Here is a 12,893-nt window from a genome sequence, read left to right as displayed (position 1 = left end):
CAGTTGCGCCCCAGTTCGCCCGTTCCACGTTTTCCACTCCACAGAGCCACTTTCGTTTCAAACAAAAGCCCACTTGCTTTTGTGTAACGCCTATTTCTTGTATTGTTCCTAAGCGTGACCATTTCTTAAATTGTCAAATTTACATCAACATGAACAATTTATCAACACAAATACTTTTAAATACAAAATTTAATCAGAAAATTATTTAATGTAATAAACAATTTACATAGTATTTTACATACACTACTCACATGCAGTGCAAAGAACTTCAAACTGCAGTATAGCACACGTTACTTTACAACTACAGAAAATATAGTACTAGTATACGAAAATTTTAAACCAAAGATAAAAAAATTTATATGAACCTTAAACAAATAATGTTATAAACTATTAGAACTCATAATGAGACAGAATAACCTTCAATGCTTTGTGACACACTAAATGAAAATTACAGTCTCTCATGATCATCAGTTTAAATACCAGCTCCTACATTTACACTTGAGCACACATTATTAAAAAAAACGGAATACATGTACATTTACGTTATTTTATTCTCATGTGACGTAAACAATGGAAATGTGTGATGTCTTGTCCCATCGACACTAAGGCCACTAACGATGGTGTACAAACTCAGACACGGGAACAACATTAGCCATGTCTTTTCTGGACTAACACCCAGTCGTTTGATTAAATCAACTTTCTATATCATAGATAATCAAAATCTCGACGCAAAAGTGGGGATTCAAAAGGGAATGCGAGCCTCCTCCAATAAGCACTGTCGCATTTGTTTTTGTTCCTCAGTTCATGTCCGTTGATGAAACAAAGACAATAGAAATAATTAGGACACTGAGAACTGTTGGTGTCTCACCATGGAAATCAATGAATGCCGTGTGACTTGGGCCTCCCGTCGGGTACACCGTTCGCCAGAGGCAAGTCTTTCGATTTGACGCCACCACGGCGGCTTGCGGGTCGATGGGGATGAAATGATGATGTTTGGACAACACAACACCCAGTCCCTGAGCGGAGAAAATCTCCGACCCAGCCGGGAATTGAACCCGGGTCCTTAGAAATGACATTCTGTCGCGCTGACCACTCAGGTACCGGGGGTGGACAGCATAGAAATGAAATTAGTTGATTTCATGTGTCAGAAATCAATGAGAAGATTTATATCGATATGATGTTGAACCAGTGTAATTACACATGCTAGTTACGTTAAGTTGCCAAATTCCAACTTTGCATTTTCCAGCACTTGTTTATAATACTTTCCATTTTAATTTTGTTTTACGCTATACAAGAATGAATCTTTATACTCAAACTTACTTTCCACCTCCATTCAGTGACGACAGATAACCGAAATATCAACATCACTATAAAGAAAAATGCGTAGACGATCATAGTGAACGGCACTGAAATCATTTGCTTCAGTTTTCAATTGGTTCGCAAGAAGGTGTCAGTACTGTGCTATACAAACTTTCGTAGACTGAGACGAGAGACCGACTTGTCAGCACATTTACTTGGGGCTGAGGTGCTAGTTTTCACTTGTGACCATCTCCTAACTGCTGCACTCTTAAAATCACGATAATTTTGAACTTTGAAATTTCCTTCGCAAAGAATGAAGTGAATTGTATTACTTCCTGTTCTTTAAGATAATCTATACTCACTGTATGTGGCTTTTCCCAATGGCGCTTTGACAAAACATGTACTTCACCCAGGCAAATGTTAGCTCAAAAGGCAATTTGACGAACAATACTTGTGATTTTAGTTATTTATTTAGCGTATGGCAAGTACAAATCACGTTTATAGAGAAATAAGCTGCTACAATAACTTTATAACTTTGGCACTAAATACAAGACATAAAGAATGAAATACAGTTATGTCAGAACAACATATATATAATTACAAATTAACATTTAGGTTTTTAATATACTGAACTGCACTTCGAGTCGCATCCAGGAAGTCCGTTGTTTGACCTGAGTAGGCTCTCAGAGAGCGCCGCAGTCGCACTTTGGGGATGGTGCTCTTCCCCATTTGTGTAGAGAATCCGCACATCGACCGTGGCCCGTCCTGATCCTGTCAAGGATGGTCCAGGTTTTACGTGGTAAGCCAAAGCCTGGAGGTCTGTTCGACGGTTTCAGTTTCCCATTCAACTTTCCAGCGTTCGTCAAGACAGAAACCATTTTCCTCCAGATCTTTGGCCCTTATAAGAGGCGGATGTCTAGAGCGCAATCTATCTCTGTCAATGCCATTGCTCAAAGCGTGAATCGGAAGTTGCGGGTTGTCTTGTATTTTTTTAAATTCTCTGAGAAGCGCATTTTCTCTTCGTAAGTTAGGTGGTGGTATGTGGCATACTACACGTAGCCAGTGAATTGGGGGTTGATTTTATTGTACCTGAAATAATCCTCATAGTTTGGTTCAGTACTGTGTCCACCATCTTGGTGTGAGCGCTCTTTAGCCAAACAGGGGAACAGTACTCTGTCGCAGAGTATACAAGTCCCAAAGCAGAGCATCGCAAGGTAGAGGCGGAGGAGCCCCAGCTGGTACCACATAGTTTCTGAATGATATTGTTCCTAGTACGGATTTTTGCAGCAGTGTTGATTAGGTGTTGTTTGTAGCTCAGGGTTCTATCTAATGTCACTCCCAGGTATTTTGGATTTTTATTATAAGGCAGAATATTGTTATCAAAATATATCTTAAGGCATCTGTTAGCCAATTTATTATTCAGGTGGAAACACATAGCCTCAGTTTAAGTTGGACTAGGTTGTAGTCTCCATTCACGAAAGTACGTTCCCAGCAAGGACAAGTTGCTTGTCAGGACAGTCTCAGTATGCTCCATATCTCGATGTTGTGTAGCTATGACCTAGTCATCTGCATATCCAAACTTTTCAGATTTAGTATTAGGCATATCGGCTATATACATGCTGAAAAGTAGTGGTGCCAGGACTGTTCCTTGGGGCAATCCATTATTGAGCTTCAGTGTTTTGCTCCTATAATTTCCAAGTATCACCTGGAATGATCTGTTGCAGAGCATCTCGTTAGTAAGTTTAGCCATTTTCAAACGTGGCACGATGCGGAGTAGTTTGTAAATCAGGCCTTGCCTCCATAATCAGGCCTTGCCTCCATACAGTATCGTAAGCCGCTGTCAGGTCTATAAATACCACGGATGTTTTTTCTTGTCTTTGGAAGCCTGCCTCGATGTAGGAAGTTAGTGAGAGGACTTGATCTGTGCAGCTCCTGTTTGGCCGGAAGCCTGCTTGTTCACAGGGATACACATTAGGATATGTGGACTTATTCTGTTACATATAAGTCTCTCCAGTAGTTTGTAGATCATGCTAAGAAGGGCAATTGGGCGGTAGCTGTTTGGTTGGTCATTCGGTTTACCTGGTTTCAGTATCGCTATGAATTTTGCTTTCTTAAGAGTATTTGGTATTCTTCCAGTTTCCATCATGCTGGAGAAGAATTGTGCAAGCCATAATTTTGCAAATTTACTGCAGTGACTCAGAAACTCTGAATGAATTCCATCAAAACCTGGGGCTTACCGTGGCTTGATGTCTCTCAGAGCCAGTGTTGTCTCTTCGATTGAGAAGGGCTGCGAGTGTAGTGAATTGTTTCCTACTAAAGATTTCAACTTCTTAAGTTCCTCTTTAACTTTTATGGTATGAGCTCGATCCCCTGGAGCTCTAGAGGTTTTACTGATGGCGCCGCAACTGTGTTTGGAGAAATAGAGCTGGTTGGTCGTTGGTTCCTGCTACTGCCTCCAAGCTTCCGAAGTAGCGACCACGCCTTTCTGCTTGATTTTCTGAAGTCTATTTCCTCAACAGTCTCTGTACATTTAGTGCGCCTGGCAGCGTCCAGACTGTGCAATAAGTCATCTGCAATCTCCCTATCCCCATGCTCTAGGAACTGTTTATAGAGGCGCCCACTCTCTTCGTTCCACCCTTGGACAATGGATAGGAAAATGAATGGGCACCAGTTTTGGGACTTTCTGTATATTCTGATGGTTGAAATGCTACCTGCAATTGTTGTTCCTCGCTTTTTGCAGTCAAGCCCTTCCTTCTGGATAACTACCTGAGAAACGTTTGCCATAAGATATTAATAAGTCGAAATGCGGAAATAAAACAAAATACTGATTTGCATCTTTCCCGAAGTAGCAAGTGTGTGAAGAGAATTTACCTATACAAAAAATCAGTAATATTTTTCCTCATTTTTTCATGAGTATTCTCACCCACGAAATTAGATTTTGGATTATATGTGTTTCTGGTTTTACAGATCTGCTAATTGCTCTTTTAAGTTTCTCTTTGACTGAAATTTATTATTAGATGACAAAGTTTTTATATCTGCTGGGAAATTAATGGAAATATCTGTTGCTGGAAAAGAGACATCTTTCTGGACCAAAGAAAATGACTTTAATCTCTGCAAATGCTAACTTATTTCTGATATTTATATCATGAAGCGACCTTCTGGTTTTTAAAAGAAACACATATTACTAACAACAAATATTATTAAAGTATACCGGGAACCAACCGTTGGTATCACAGGTTGCTTGAATATGGCGTACTGGACGTTCTTGAGTTCACACAACAAATAATTCGTATTACGCTCTCATGAATGTAGATTACTTTCGTTTGGCTTAATGAGTTACCTCAAGAAAGTGTTCTCCGTGGTTTTTAGAGTGAGAAGAAAAGAGGTATGCCTTATTTTTTATATGCGTATCGCCTATGTGTAACAGCACTTGCATTTCTAATGAAGATTTGGTTAGGGGCTACAACAGTTGTATGATATGCTCCTCACAGTTGAACACATTATGAAGCTATAATTGCAAAACTTTCTATGCTGACAGCCTCTCCTTCCTGCTTGTAATATTTTTGGAATATACTGGGGGTAGGGGAGACTTCTTACAAGATCTAAACTAAATACAGAACGTTTCTTCCAAAATTGAGGGACAAAAATTAACTAGCAATCATTCATTAACGCCAATGACAATAATAATCAATGAAGTTAGTTCTCAGTTGTATGATTCCTGATGGCATATTATAGGACTCTCTGCTGGTGTCATCCAAATTTTCCTGTCAGCAAGATACGAATTGAAACATTTAGTAGATTTCTTGTGTCATCATAGTATTTGTATTTACTTGAATGGACATGGTGATTTATACAGTCAAATGCCTTTGAGACTCACAGAACATATGAACAGATTGCACTTTATTGTCAAAAATATTGAGCACTTTGTTGCAGCATGTATAAGTAGCTTTCACAGTATCAGAATCCTCTATAAATCCAAACAGGGACATTGAAAATATGTTATTTGAAGTCGGACAGTTAAGATGTCCATTGCGAATTACCTATTCTAGAATTATCTAAAATGCAGGCAAAAGAGAGGCTGGATGAAAGTTTGACAGTATTTTTTCATCTACTTTCTGATACAAACTATCAGTCATTCTCGAAATACTCCCCTAACAAATGACCGATTACACAAATAACTTAATATGTTATAAGACTCAGAAGAAAACTCTTTCCTTAACTTTGTTGCCACGTTATGATGACGGCTAAAATATTTTAATATGAGAGATTTTATGATGGACATTACCTCTAATGTTATTGTTATTTATAATTGCTGGACAGAGATATTCCTCACAATATATCAGTCTTTCAGAAGCAGTTACGAAATCTTCTCAAGGACTTTATTAATAACAGCCAAGCATGTTCCATTTATGTCAAGAGCACTATACATCACTCCAGTGCATGTCTTCAGAGAGTGAAGTAAGCAATTTTTGGGTTACTATTTACTAGGTATTTTTATACCTTGGTCAGTATTAGCATGTACCTGTAAGAAAAACAACTGTTGCCTATGCTCTGAGAGGCTATTGACTTTTTATTTTGTGATATTATTTTCTTCATTAGAACTTTCTGACGAAGATATTATCAGCGGCTAAGCAATTAGTTATGCTAGTTGTGTGACTTACAGTAGGAATGTACATTGTTGCAGACTGTAATGAACGCTTACTGGAAGAGATTTCAAGAAAATCTATATTATAATCACAACAACTATTCTTTTTTAGTTTCTGCTGTTAAACAGTGCAATAGAGCATCAAGCTGATTTGTGAACAGACTAAAACCAGCTACAGATGGTTGGTATATATTTATATTACTAATAATTTAGTATAAAATTCTACTTGTTGCACGTGTTTCTATACGCCAGACTAACAATATTCACTAACTAATGATGCACTGACTGTTTTTATTATTCTATTTATAGCGTAGAATTCAATACACCATCTTCTTGCTTATTATGAGTTCATTTGGAAAACTAGTTTTCCTACTAATTCTTAATTAAGCAATACTAATAACTGCTTCTGTTACTGTCTCTGACCAGATTAACAACAGTACAATATAAGCTCTGAGTGATGTATATATAGTGTTACAACATTCAAAAATATAATGAGGAGAAGAAGACACTAAGTTGAATGCTGTGAAATATAATTCATGACTTTCCTTTGTCTCAAAGTATTGTCTTCCACCAATGTATAAAAGAATTCTTATTCCAATTACTCCATTCCATAAATGACATTCAAAATTAATTACTTGAAATATAACTGAATTAATGAAATTTAAGCTGTCTTTAAAGAAGGTCATAATGTACATATGTACATAATCAAATGCTTTTGGCAAGCTGACGATTTATAGATCTGTACTGAGTAAAGAAAATACGACCTGCTCGTCTTTCAATATTATAAATATTATTTGAGTGTACATCTAGATCAGATGTGTTATTTAAATTTGTATATTTAAACATGAAACTGCTGTATAGCTCAGATATCTATGAAAATTATACTTGCAATGAAACTCAACAGACTTATTTAGAAGTTTTATGACATCTTTCTCATAAACACACATAAGAAACGAATTTATTCTTCTATCTGGATGAAGGCTTCAGAATTTAGATGAAAATTACTTCCTCATTACACAAGTGTTTATTTTCGTGAAGCCTGATAGTCCCATGACTTAACAACAGATGTGAGGCTATCTGACTATGGAAATTTGGTAGAAATTGTTTTTAAGTCCCTCTCCTTCCTCTTTCAGTGAGCTATTTGACCCTATCTTTATCCAAAATTAAAAACATTGGGATTCAAAATATTTGGAATTTGTGCTTAATCATTCACGGTATTATCACTCTAAAAAATTGTGAGGCTATCTTGTGCATTAACTGGTTGTTCAGCTTCTCATTTTCCTTATAGTCAAAATTATTTTACTGTTATCACTAATATCTGTTACAATGTGCATATGTAAGAACGTTTTATTTTCTTAACATTCTGGAGAAAGTGAGCAAGATACAATCTTTGCATGTTTTCACAGTTATATATGTTTCTCTATTGATTTACATCTGTACAGTTATATACAATTATAAATTTGATTTAATCGTGTTTCTGGATGGCATTTAAAGACACTTTATTTAGAAAATGGACTCAAAATATTGCAGTTCAACAATTGAATGCATCATTGTAATATGCCTCCGACTTGTAACATTTTAGATCATCCCATTATTAACAAACACATAGCCATGTTTCAGATTTGTAAGGTGTTACAGTATTCTTTTTCAACAGTTACAACTAATTACGAGATATTGTATTAATAATGAGGTAGTTATTTTCAAGTTTGGTAACCATTTACAAAAATGTTGCCAACGAAAGTCAAAAGGCCATACTATATTCATTGAAATAAGTTCACAATTCAGTACTGAAATCATATTGTAATAGCCAAATAATACTTCTAGGGTATTTGCATATGTCAATACTTTTGTAAGAATATACTTTAAAAGTACACTGCTGCTATATCCCTGATGCTGAGAGTAACAATGAATCTTGGTCTCATACATAACAAAAAATTTCAAAGTAGTTAGCTGAAAATTGTTACATAATTGCAAAATACGTATCATCTATATACAATTTGCAAGCACAAACCTCTAGATGAACCTACAACCCTGAAAATAACTCTACTCCATATCATTTACGATTGGAATCAGTTGGTATGAAGTATTCCAACTTTTAAAATACTTGTCTCATCATTAATCAAGTTCGACTGAGAAATTAAAGTTGACATATTCATGTTCTCACTGTAGCAGCAAACCACGTGTAATTGAGAAATGTCGTTTTCAGAGACATGCTGTGACCACTTATGCAATCAGACCATTTGCATGCATGTATGACGGAAAGTGGGATAAATATCACCGCCTGATATTCACGCCAGACTTTTTCAGACCACACTGAATGGCACAATACAGCACCAACATGTCATTAGAAACCTCAACTTTCTGCAGGCTCACATGCACTGGTTTCGAAATGAATGACTGTTCTTTCTCTGGCATCCGCAGACAGTCCACCTTGACGATATGAAATGGTATCTTTATTTTCTACACAGAATTGGACAGTTTGAACCCCATCTAGGGTCGTTTTTACTCTTCACTCCAATTTCAGAAAGAGTGAAGAACCGTCAAACGCCGTAGACTGCTTGTTGTACATAGATATAATCAAGGAATGCCTCTACGTTTGGAAGGCTCTAAAGAGTCTACATCATCCAGTATATGTTTCCATGGAATATTACCAGGTCCGTACTGTAGCACTAACTCCATGTATAAGTAGCAGCATTTAATTTAAAGAGCCTTGTGTTATCATGTTTTCTTCTAAGGTTGTGTAACTTTATAGTGGAGAGCATGTAGTTAAAGAGCCTATGGAATCCAATTGTACAATATATTTCGCCTATTTCGTATTCTGTAAAGTCTCGGTTGCGCATTAACACTGCTTACCAAATTTCGAAAATTTTCATTTGTGCTAACTGCAGAGAGCAAATGACTTCAAATTATCTTTTCATCAGTTCTAAACTCTTAATCTTCGGTTTCAGCGATTTAAAATGTCGCTTTTCCGTGAACAGTTTTTGAACTCACAATGCAAGTCTATTAAGTCCACACACTGTCTCTTTTTTCTCACTCCTTTCTTCCCGTTCTCTCCCGCACTCTCGGTATTTATTAAATTCAACACTAAAACAGTAAACTTGGTAGAGTCCCAATGAAGAAATATGTTTGCTTGATGATAATGATGATAATGATGGTGTAACACGTTTCGCCTGTTTGTTTTGAGGTGTATTCATAAATTCGATAACAGTCTGATAGAGTTTTATTATAGTTATGGTAGATATTAAATCCGTGCATGAACATTTACGAAGAAACTTAACTTTTTAATTCATTTAGACAAGGTGGGAATACAGGGAGCTAAATAGCTTCCTCACTATTTGTTTTGTTTCCATATCAGTACAATCACTACTGTGCACTGCTGAATAAGTTAGGAGAAGAAAGAAGTTTGAAACAAGTGTGATACAGCCATGAGCATTAGAACCCTAAAGAAACACAAATCTGAGGCAAGGCAATGGCCAAGGATGCTTGCGCCCTTGCGCTAAACCGTGTCGAAATATGCAGAGCTTGTTTGAATTTTTCGTGATTTTACTGAGATCAAAGGATGAATTATTTAGCTATGGTTTGTGTGAGATACCGTAAGCTACTTTTGTTACGGCAACATAACTCTCTGCTCTGAAAAGGCAATAAAACCAATTTTAAGAATCCGATTTTTTTGTTTTATTTTAATAATACAGATAATTTGGGCCGTGTCCCTTACCATTAATCATTTCTCACATGGGTCAGTACGTTCAGACAAACCGCGAGAAGGGCAAGCGACAAACAGGATTCCCTCGCCCCATCAGATCGCTATGAGAGCATTGTTGTGTGGTCAGAGCGGCCGAATACCGTGCGAACGGTCCGGGTTCGATCACCGGTTCGGTCGGAGATTTTCTTCGCTCAGACACTGGGTGTTGTGTTGTCTTCAGCATTATATCAACGACACGTAAGTTGCGGAAGTGCTGTCAACTGAAAAGATTTGCACCAGGCGACCAGTCTATCCAATGGAAGGTCCCAGCCACACGACATTTCATTGAGATAGTGAAAGCTTGAATCGTGCATTTCCCACAGCTATCTGCGCGCAGACATACGTCCACCTTCGGACATTCCGATCGTTCAGTGAGGCGAATTCTTCACGATGACCTTCATTACCTTCCATACAAGTTGGCCATTGCGTAGGAACTCTCCGAACGTGACTTCATGGAGCAACACAAGTAATGCACTTTTCTATCACGTTCTTGTGATTATTTTCTCCAGTGAATAAGCCCATTTTGACTTGGCTGGATGCGTCGACAAAATGAACATGCACAACTGGGCCACACTAATTCCCGAGCATTGCAGTCATCTAACATCACAGTGTAGCGCGCAATTCTCTCAGGTGGGTTTGCTCCTCCCTGGATTTTTGAAGAAAGAGGGGTCACAGTGACAGTGACTTCAGACCGCTATGTGTTATTTTACATGAGCTGACGAATGGACTTTGTTGCAATTTGCTTCCAACAGGACGGAGCAACTGCTCACACATTCAAGGGTATCATTGGCTGTTTTGAGGCAACATTTCCGCAGCGCCTGATTGAAATAAATGGTGATTTGGAGTGGCTATCCCTCTCCCACGATTTGGTCCATTACGATATTCTGAAGAGGGGGAATTTTTAAATTCTGCATTCATGTCAACCGTCCAAAAACTCTAGGAGACTAGGAGGCCAACATGGGGACAGATGTTGCCAATATAACCGTTGCTATGCTGGTAAGTATCGTAATAAACGCCAGATATCGGTTTCTTCAGTGCATGGGCAATGGGAGGTGTCACAGACGGGATAAGAATTTTAAAACAGCGTGAACCATAACCTTAGATATGTACCTACATTACTAAAAACTAAAATTCTTATTCATTAAGTTGATTTATTGCATCCGAAATCAGGTAGTTACACTATCGCACCGTGTATGAGGGCAGCCAGCAGTGAAATCTTCGTACAGTGCATAGAACAAGTTTATTAATTAGTACTCTAAGGTAATTGGATGCTTTTGAATGAAATAATTTCAAAATATTGATCTATTAGAGCAATCAGATGATAAGAAATAGGATAAACCTAAGACAGAAAAGTAATATTTTGGCTGAAAATCTTCATAAGGTTTCACTAAAAAGGTACATTCATTTTCTTAGCAAGTGAACAAAACAGATTTGATAAAATTGTTTAAGAACTTGTTGTTGGGATAGTTAACGTTTCCTTTACAGTGTGCTCAGTGGAAAGTGCGTGACGATACTGTGAGTACGGAGCGATTAATTTTGGATACAATTTCCTCACGTATTATAAAGTAGGAAAACTTTCAATATATTCTATTCTAAATGTAATTGTACGTTATTTTAAGTGAATTAATTTCTCCTTTGTCAGAACTGCAGACCTCCAGAGTATTTTGAAGCACAACTCATTATCCTTACTAGAGACTTAAATGATTTTTCGTATTGAGTAGCTCCAAATGTGTTGTTGGAAGGAGGAAATCTACTGTATCTAGAAATCCACTTCGACTGACCATTGCGCGAGATACATTTCAGCATATCACCAGCAACCACTCTGTGCTTAGATGGTTGCAATACGTCTGTTTACAGACCAATGCATAGCTAGTTACCGGTCTTTACATGTAAGTGAAGTGATGGAAGTGATCATAAAGTATGCAGGCACTGTAATTTTTTTATTCTCAGCTGTGGTTCAAGACTGTTTCACGGTTACAGGAAATATCGTTTCCGTAGGATATTTCTTGGTAAAACAGAAATAATGCACTGTTTCCAGTAAACTGATAATTTAAGATCGTAGTTCAGCGTATAATTTGAATGTAAGTGTGCATCGGGTAATTTTGTAGAGGCAAGTTGTTTGTTATTTGTCTCTTAGGCCAACATAGTACTTTCGGACTGATCATACTTTCTACCTCCTACGGATAGGGGCAAGGGCAGCCCGGCGATAGATGGTAGTTCAAAATGGTTCAAATGTCTCTGAGCACTATGGGACTCAACTGCAGTGGTCATAAGTCCCCTAGATCTTAGAACTACTTAAACCTAACTAACCTAAGGACATCACACACATTCGAACCTGCGACCGTAGCGGTCGTGCGGTTCCAGACTGTAGCGCCTTTAACCGCTCGGCCACTCAGGCCGGCGATAGACGGTAGTTTGTAGGTAGAGGTGGGGTATTGTACGTGGGGTGCGGAGTAGTTTTAGAGTTATGGAAGATGAATTGCGACTTTTCAGAAACCATTACAATTCATTAGTAATGTGTGACAACAGTGAAACGTCAGTATTGGTTAGTAAAAACTGAGAATCTATTTTGTTTTGGTTTCAAAATACTATCGCTTAATCTACGAACTAGATCGACCGTGGCCTTGTCATAGGAATCATAACAGGATTTGTCTTAAGCTATTTAAGAAAACCACAAAAAACCTAAATGAGGATGGTCTCAATGGGATTTCAACCAGCGTCCTCCCGTCCAGTGTCTTACCACTACACCATATCGCCTTCTACAGCTTCTAAGAGTGAGTAATAATGGGGGCGAAACGATGCCTTCACAATGCTCGCAATCGTCGGGGCGTCATAAGGGCACACAACTCTACAGGTCGGGCAACCCATTGGCAGTAGACTTTGCTCATACGTAATAAAATAAACCAGTGTATTGTATTGAGCGACTTCAAGATTATAAGATCAATAAAATCTTTTATCCTTTTTTGAAATTTCAGCTATATCAGAAGATTCTTTTTTGTTGCTGCCTTCTTCGGTGTACTCAACAACATGGATCCACTTCTTGAGAAGAGAGTTTCGTTTTAGCCAGGAGCAAACGTCGGTGAAGGTTTTGGACAATGCGTAAGATTTCGGGACAGAGGACGAGGAACGAGAGCCAGTAAGACAGATCAAAGTTTGCATACTTCAAATGTCCGCTATTGAATTCCCATTACATCCTGTACACTTTAC

This window comes from Schistocerca serialis, chromosome 4, assembly GCF_023864345.2.
Source record: "Schistocerca serialis cubense isolate TAMUIC-IGC-003099 chromosome 4, iqSchSeri2.2, whole genome shotgun sequence".
In the NCBI taxonomy this organism is placed as follows: domain Eukaryota; kingdom Metazoa; phylum Arthropoda; class Insecta; order Orthoptera; family Acrididae; genus Schistocerca; species Schistocerca serialis.
Note: the sequence above shows the minus strand (reverse complement) of the source record.